A 9,306-nucleotide genomic window follows, 5' to 3' on the forward strand; every position below is an offset into this window, starting at 1 on the left:
AGTGTGGTATTAGGTACCCCCAGCTCAGAGTAGGAATCTTCCACTGCTGGGGTGGAGCCACACACCTATCCCTACTTGAAATGTATTATTATTTGGGATAAAACAACTGAAAGCATTTTTCTTTTTTTTGGTTTTTTTTTTTGTCGGTACGCGGGCCTCTCACTGTTGTGGCCTCTCCTGCTGCGGAGCACAGCCTCCGGACGCGCAGGCTCAGCGGCCACGGCTCACGGGCCCAGCCGCTCCGCGGCATGTGGGATCCTCCCGGACTGGGGCATGAACCCGTGTCCCCTGCATCGGCAGGCGGACTCTCAACCACTGCGCCACCAGGGAAGCCCTGAAAGCATTTTTCTTAATCCTAGAAATCCTTCTGGACCCTGTATGCTAACGCAGCTGAAGGTGAAACACCTTTAGGCTAAAGACTGGATCCAAGGGCAAGGAAGGGATGGGGAATTACTCTTCTAAGAAACCTGGTGGTGAAATGAAATCAAGAGAGTATTAACCTGAGTCGGCAACAAGAACATTTTGTTTTGAGAAAAGACTTGATATTATGTGTAGGCAAGAACAACACTAATTGCAAGAAAAGCACCATCTGTCAGAAGCATATCATTAATTGATTAACAAGAAAATTGCCTGGAAAATATTCTTGCCAATAAAAATTTAAACTGGAATATTTACAGAGGAATAAGTGAGAGAATTTTTTAATCTTTGAAGGAGACTGAGATACTTCCATAAGAAAAATAACTAATTTGGTCACTCTTCATTCTAATAAATATTGAATTATATAAGCAAATTCCAGTAAAAATAACATAAATCCAAACCTAACGTCATTGAAATTAATTTGAGGCAAGTATCTGCTTGGCCAGCTGGCATATAACAGAATAAACATTTACTTCAAAGTGTTACAAACACATTGGGCTTTATTTAGTTAACTCCTTGATGACTGATTCAGAAATACAGGTCCCTTGTGGGGATCAGAAATGCGATGGCACTATGGGGACTGCTGAGGGCACTCCAGGCAGCAGTTAAGGAAGCGAAGGCAAATCGTGGATGACAAGATGCAGATAGAAAACTCAATCCATATTTTTATTTGAAATTAGTTCCTTAGAAAAAAATAACGTTTTTGCTTTCATTATTTCAGCATCTTACTGAAGAGATGTACGTGTAGGTCAATAATAACCAAATGAGTGTCCCAGCAGTGGTGTACACATAACATACATATAGCTAGAAAAGAAAAACATGCAGTATGGCTGCTAGACTTTTTCTGACAATGCCCTATCACACTGATAACATTTTTAGGATCTTCATTGGGAACATATTTGTCTAAATGGAACTATCACTTCAGCACAATACAAACAGCCACTGAAAACGGAAGAGCTCAAAAGAAAACTGCTTCAAACCTTGGGGCGTCAGGGAACAAGGCACACCCAGCACCTGTCTGGAAATGAGCAGGTTGCTTTGCTTAACTCTTTATGGTGATTATATAAGTACGATTTTTCCTATTTAAAAGCTGAACAAGCCTGTATGGAGGGTCAATACGTTGCTTAATATCACACAGATGGCAAATGATGGAGCTGAGAGCGGGAGTCAGGTCTAAGCCATGTGCCCTGTTCCTTCTCTTACTGTTTTAATTTTTTGCTTTGTATAATGTTCAGAATGCACCTTTTTTTTCAACCTTTGGCCATAACTTTTGACTATGACCTTTGGCCATAGTACATATTTGAATTGTCATTACTATATTTTTTTAAATGCTGTTTATTTCTTATAGAGACCACTGGCCATACTCTTAACCAACAATGGGTCTTAACCTACTTAACTACAGAAGCATCTAGAAGGGGTGTCAGCAACAGGCTGGGTACAGAGCAGGCTTCTGGAGGAAATGACTTAGTAGAGGCTCGAAGAGGGAGCTTGAGTTAGCTAGGTGAAAAAAAAAAAAAGTGAAAAGATTTTCTAGGCACAAGAAGCAGTGTGAGTAAAGATAAGGACCCTGAGACAACATGTAGCATGGTGGGAATTAAAGACAATTCCTGGTGACTAAAGCGTGAAGCATGGAGTGAAGTAATTCCAGTTTTCTTGTTTCTTCTGTCTTAACGACCATGGAGAGAAAAAGAAAAAAGACTTGAAATGCTTCCATGGATAATTGGGAGTAGAAAATAATAGAATAGATAATAATAACAACCTCACCCTTTCCCCCATCTCTAAGGAGTGTCCTGACATTGCCCACCTGGAATTTCCTCTTCCTCTGGCTTCATTATGTTACAGCATGTAACAGGGGCATCGAAAACTGTTAGAAGAAGAAATAGGCAGATCCAGGAAGATCAAAAAAGGAGCAAAGTGGAGAGCAGCCTGTACAAGTGAGGATTTTGGAAAGTTTGAGAAGTGGGATTTAGGAGTGAGAAGAATAATTCTGGGGAATAACAATCCATGTGAGAAGGATAGTAACAGGGCTGGGGTTTTTAATGAGGCTGTACTGTATATTATTCATGTCTCCCCTGCCCACCCACTTGTCATTTTTCCCATAAGATTACAGAAGAATCATTGTGTTCTCTCCTAGGCTGCTTTTACAAGGGATAGAACTCCTTCACATATTTCCACGTATATATTGTCTTTACATATATTTTAAATTATTAGAAGTGGTTGTTTACAAATATATTTTCTAATTTCCCCCCAAGAAATACCAGTATTTTTTTTTAAATTTTTATTGACGTACAGTTGATTTACAATGTTGTGTTAGTTTTGGGTGTACAGCACAGTGATTCAGATATACATATGTGTGTTCTTTTTCAGATTCTTTTCCATTATAGGTTATTATAAGTTGTTGAATATAGTTCCCTGTGCTATACAGTAGGTCCTTGTTGTGTATTTTATATATAGTAATGTGTATCTGCTAATCCCAAACTCCTAGTTTATCCTTTCCACTCCCCTTCCGCTTTGGTAATCATAGGATTGTTTCCTATGTCTGTGAGTCCATTTCTGTTTTTTAAGTAAGTTAATACCAGTATTCTTTATTACTATGTCCGTTAGGGAGTCAAGTTCTTCATCAGAAACGGTTTTAAAAAAAGTTTCCAATAATTTCAGCAAATGTTTTTGATTTAATTTATCTTCAAAGTTGATTAAAAGAAATGTATTTAAGTAATCAAAATACTTTGTACATTAAAACCTAAAAGAGAAGGGAAGACATTCCCCTTTCTATAGATATAAATACCAATCCACATATTTGAGCTCAATTCTGCTTCAATGAACTGAAAATTGCATATACTATGTTGAATAGCATTCAGAGCTTTGAATCACTTTCTCGACATCAATACATCTTCAAAGAAACTAGCCTGGGAAAAAAATCAGACATGTGAAAGTCACTGAATTTCAATCAGCAATTCATTACACAAATTTCAAACGTGGAAGCAATTACCTCTAAGTTTTCTTGGAATTGAGTTTTATCAGACAAGTACAAATGATTATAGACAGTCTTAAGCCATCTTATGGCCTTTAAAGAAACCCATCTCCTGTCAAAAATATTCACATTCAGTTATGACTGCTACTCTACCTGTGGATTTTCTGAAGGAAGTGTTCCTCCCTGTTCACAGGCACAATCCTTTCACTACTTGTCCATTTTGCTTCTTTTTATTTTAAAAAGAAAGTGTTATTCATCAGCTACACATAAGTCCATTTCAGTGACATTCCTGTGAAATCCAATAACTACCTTAACTCAATGTGTGCACACAGATTCTGAGAAGAATCACTGTAAAGGATGAAGAATCTGAGCTGGAAATGTATAACGTTACTTTCAAGTGCAAACCTACACATTTTTGACTGTACATAAAACTGTGTTCCTAAATTTTGAGAGCAGCTGCACAGTTTTGAAATTACTTCTGGATAAAAATATGTAGAAGTGGATAAGTTCACTCGTACTCTTTTTTTAGATTCCACATATAAGTGATATCTTATGATATTTGTCTTTCTCTGTCTTACTTCAGTATGACAATATCTAGGTCCATCCATGTTGCTGCAAATGGCATTATTTCTTTCTTTTTTATGGCTGAGTACTATTCCATTGTATATATGCACCACATCTTCTTTATCCATTCCTCTGTCGATGGACACCTAGGTTGCTTCCATGTCCTGGCTGTTGTAAATAGAGCTGCTCCGCACTCTGTAATGGTCTATATGGGAAAAGAATCTAAAAAAGAGTGGATATATGTATATGTATATGTATGACTGATTCACTTTGCTGTACACCTGAAAGTAACACAGCATTTTAAATCAACTATACGTCAATAAAAATTTTTTTAAAATACCATACAAAATATGTGGAAGTGTAAAAGGCAAAAAGGATGGGTTGCATGTACTTTAAATGTTACATGGAGGTGAAGGATGCCCAACAATTGTCTAGACAGTTTAACCAGCTGTTTAGTCTTGACAAAAGGCCCCAGGTGTAGTGTAGCTAAATGTTAACTTAAAGTGGAAATACAAATAATTTGTCTCTGATGGAACAGATCAGCACAAAAGTTTATGGCCCTGTGGGACATGTACCAGTTTTGTATCTAATCCAGGAATCTTACCATCCCATAAATTATCCTAGCTTCTGAAATGCTCTTTGAATCAGTCATAACATTTCACTGGCTTTCTATTAATTAATGAGTTAAGCAGAATCTTTTACATGTGGTCATATTATATTTGTGCAAGAGATAGGATTTTATCTTTTGGAAAATTATATTTTCATTCTCTCTGGAACAATCAGAATCAATGATAAAGATAAGATAATGACCCAAATAAGATTTTCTATAAAAAGGGAGGTTTAAGATTGGATGGAAATTAAGGGGAATAAAAGGCCCACTCCATGAGCAGTTGAGATATTAATATGGAAGCAAGAGAATTTGGTCTCATTGGAACTTTGCCACAAATAAAATTTTTGTTTCCATCCATTTAATTATTCTAGAATGTCTCATTTCTTTAAAAGGGAGATATCTAATACATGTAGTTCTACATTTCAAGAAAATGGGAAAATAAAATAATTTTGCTCATAATAGAGCCACATCCATGAAAGGATTAAACAATATAAAAATGGAATTTAATGTGATAAATAAAATGCTAAAACAAAGATAGTATGTTTCAAAGCTAATAATAATTTGTTGGGTGCTGTCTCTAAATGCCAAAAGATGTAAAAATAAAACTATGAGGCTGACAAGGGCTTAATTTACAAAATATACAAACAGCTCATACAGCTCAATATCAAAAAAAACCAAACGGCTCAATCAAAAAATGGGCAGAAGATCTAAACAGACATTTCTCCAAAGAAGACATACAGATGGCAATAGGCACATGAAAAGATGTTCAACATCGCTAATTGTTAGAGAAACGCAAATCAAAACTACCATGAGGTACCACCTCACACCAGTCAGAATGGACATCATTAAAAAGTCTACAAATAACAAATGCTGGAGAGAGTGTGGAGAAAAGGGAACCCTCTTACACTGTTGGTGGGAATGTCAGCTGGTGCAGCCACTACGGAATATAGTATGGAGGTTCCTTAAAAAACTAAAAATAGAGTTACCAGATGATCCAGCAATCCCACTCTTGGGCATATATTTGGAAAAGATGAAAACTCTAATTTGAAAGGATACTTGCATCCCAGTGTTCATAGTAGCACTGTTTACAATAGCTAAGACATGGAAACAACCTAAATGTCCATCAGCAGATGAATGGATAATGATGATGTGGTATATATACACAATGCAATACTACTAAGCCATAAAAACGAAGGAAATAATGCCCTTTGCTGCAACATGGATGGACCTAGAGATTATCATACTAAATGAAGTAAGGCAGAAAGACAAAGACAAATACCACATGATATCACTTATATGTGGAATCTAAAATATGACAAAAATGAACTTATTTATGAAACAGCAACAGACTCACAGACACAGGCCTATTCATGGAGTGGGCCTTTTATTCCCCTTAATTTCCACCCAATCTTAAGAAGAGACTTGTGGTTGCCAAGGGGAAGGGGCGGGGGGGAAGGGTGGATTGCGAGTTTGGGATTAGCAGTTGCAACGTATTATCTATAGAATGGATAAACAACAAGGGATTACTGTATAGCACATGGAACTATATTCAATATCCTGTGATAAACCATAATGGAAAAGAATATGAAAAAATATATATATATGTATAACTGAATCACTTTGCTATAGAGCAGAAACACAACATTGTAAATCAACTATACTTCAATAAAAAAAACACATTTAAGAAAGACATAGCAGGATTAAAGATGCAGACATAGAGAATGGTCTTGAGGACACAGGGTGGGAGGGGGAAGCTGGCTCAAGAGGGAGGGGATATGGGGATATATGTGTGCATATGGCTGATTCACTTTGTTGTACAACAGAAACTAATACAGTATTGTGAAGCAATTATACTCCAATAAAGATCTATAAAAAAAAAAAAACCTAAGAATGAATCCAGAAAAAAAAAAGATGTAAAAACAAAACACAGAACGTACTACAACAAAAATAACTTGTGATGATGACCTTTAATTTTTAAAGAATTTTATTTAATTTTCAAACACAAGAAAAATTCTCCCATAAAATAATTTGGCTTTTAATAAAAGTTTGATATTTCAGACAGAAGTCTAAGAAAGAAACTTTTCTATCTGACAGAGAACTAATTTTATCCCCTATGCATTTCTGGCAAGAAGCCAATACCTCATTATTTATGGTCATTATGTGATAGCATTTTATTGCATAGTATAAGAATATGAGTCTAGATTCCCTGGTGAACACGTAGAGTGTTTCACATCCAGAACCACAGTCCATGGGGTGTGTTGTGGATGTCAGGGGTAAAGTATATGAGGCTGACTCAGCTATGTGTAAGCACTGTGTCTCAGTAGAGAATGTGTCTCTCTGTAAAACATGGGGAATTTGAAGAACATTAAGTTTACCTTTTTAAGAACGCTAAGGAAGACCTAGAGTCTGTCATACAGAGTGAAGTAAGTCAGAAAGGGAAAAACAAATACCATATGCTAACACATATATATGGACTCTAAAGGAAAAAAATGGTTCTGAAGACCTAGGGGCAAGACAGGAATAAAGACGCAGATGTAGAGAATGGACTTGAGGACACGGGGAGGGGGAAGGGTAAGCTGAGACAACGTGAGAAGAGTGGCACGTACATATACACACTACCAAATGTAAAATAGATAGCTAGTGGGAAGCAGCCACATAGCACAGGGAGATTAGCTCCGTGCTTTGTGACCACCTAGAGGGGTGGGGTAGGGAGGGTAGGAGGGAGGGAGATGCAAGAGGGAGGAGATATGGGGACATATGTATATGTATAACTGATTCACTCTGTTATAAAGCAGAAACTAACACACCATTGTAAAGCAATTATACTCTAATAAAGATGTAAAAAAAAACGCTAAGGGAAATAAAATAATAAGGGCATAAATAAACAAATAACATTTAAAAAGCAGAGTGGTCATTCATATATTCTTAGATTTACTAATACCTTCATGAATTTTTTTCAAGAAGGTGATGCTTCAAGAAAGATGTTCATTCTATCTTTGAGTGTCTGAAATTGCCTCTCTGTTGTCTTCATACAAGGAAAATCATCTGGCTGAGTATGGGATTCTTACTTCTAACTTGAACATGTGGAATGATAGCCTGCTGGCATTAAATGTTATGCAAGAGAAGTATTAAACTACAAGTATTTTGAAAACAGGCAGACTTTTCCTGTGGCAGCACTACTGATCTAGATGCAAGAGACAATATGCAAAGATGCAATAATTGCCTTGACTTAAAAAAAAAAAAAGTTTGTCTTTTGTTGAATGAAACAACTGAGCTAAATGATCACTATGGGACGTTCCAATTATAAAATTTTATATCTTATGACCAGGTTTGATTCTTTGAAATTATGAAAGAATGTCAAACTGTAGCATCAGAAATGCCTATTGATGCTTAAATAGGGCTCAATCTGTTTCAGGGTATGAGGATTTTGAAAAATTCTTATCAATACACAGGAAACTTTAGTTTTTAGTAAGATATAGATTAGACTAAAACAGATAAAGCAAAATAAAACCAAAATACACTTCTGTTTCCTCAACTCTGTACTTACTGGATCAGCACTTATCAGACTGGCAAGATAAACCCAGATTCCGTCACCTACCAGTAAGACTATTTAATTTCTCTGAATCTCTGTCTCTTCCTCTATGATGCAGAGATAACAAAACTTACTTCTAATTAATGTATATTTGAGTGAATATAAAGAAGCATCTAGTAGATATCAGGAATGTAAATGGTACTTAATAAACTACATTTACAAATTCTGTGAAGAGGTAAGGCAGGAATTATCATCAACATCTAATAGATAAGAAAGTGGAGACCATGAGTGGTTTTGAGATTTTTTTCAAAAGAAATATTAAGATGATATAAAACCCCAACAATAATTGGAACACAGGCTTCTTATCTCTGAGGTTTTTGATGCCTTATTTTTTCATGATGTGTGGGAGGTTACTGTTGGATATACTCGTATTTTTAACCTTTATTTGTTCAAATGTGTCAGGATGTCAGGAGATGGATTTTGACTATCAAAGTGAAGTGAAAGTTCAATACTTTTATTATTATAATTGCACTTTATTCTGGATAGTGCAAAACATACTTGTAAAAATAGAACAATTACATATTTGTTTGAACTCATAAAGAGCAAGGTCAAAGCAGACCGTTAAGTATTTTCAGTCAAATATTAAAAATATAGCAAAACCTATGACAAAAAGGAGAACTATTTAAAGCAACAGATAATGCACAATTTTTTCATGAGTATTGTTTCTAGGTAGAAAACTAAAGTGGATGGCATAGATTTTACACACAATAAAAAGTAAGTATAAATGGAAATACTTTAAAACGTAAAGATTTCAAAAACAAAAAGGAACTTAGGTTCCAACTAAAAAATAAATAATACATATAACAAAAAGAAAGTGAAAACTGCACAAAACTGGCTCAAGGCACTTTGTCTAATAGTAAAACACTTTATTTTTAAATATATAAAAGTATACATTTTTTTTTTGCTTTTGGTTCTGGGATTTTTTATGTATACTTTGTTACTAGTTGCAAAGTCTCTCCAAATATCATCATCATCATCATCTTCATCATCATCAAATCGCTTGATGAAAATCAAGTACATACTGCAAACTTTTACAAGTACGCACCCCCAATATATTTCGCTGGAGGTAGATATTAATTTATATCTACTGCATGTCAACACACAGAATAACAATAAGCTGGTTGAAGTGAAAAAACAGAGTTGTCTCCAAGA

Source organism: Grampus griseus, assembly GCF_964374135.1.
Source record: "Grampus griseus genome assembly, chromosome: 12".
In the NCBI taxonomy this organism is placed as follows: domain Eukaryota; kingdom Metazoa; phylum Chordata; class Mammalia; order Artiodactyla; family Delphinidae; genus Grampus; species Grampus griseus.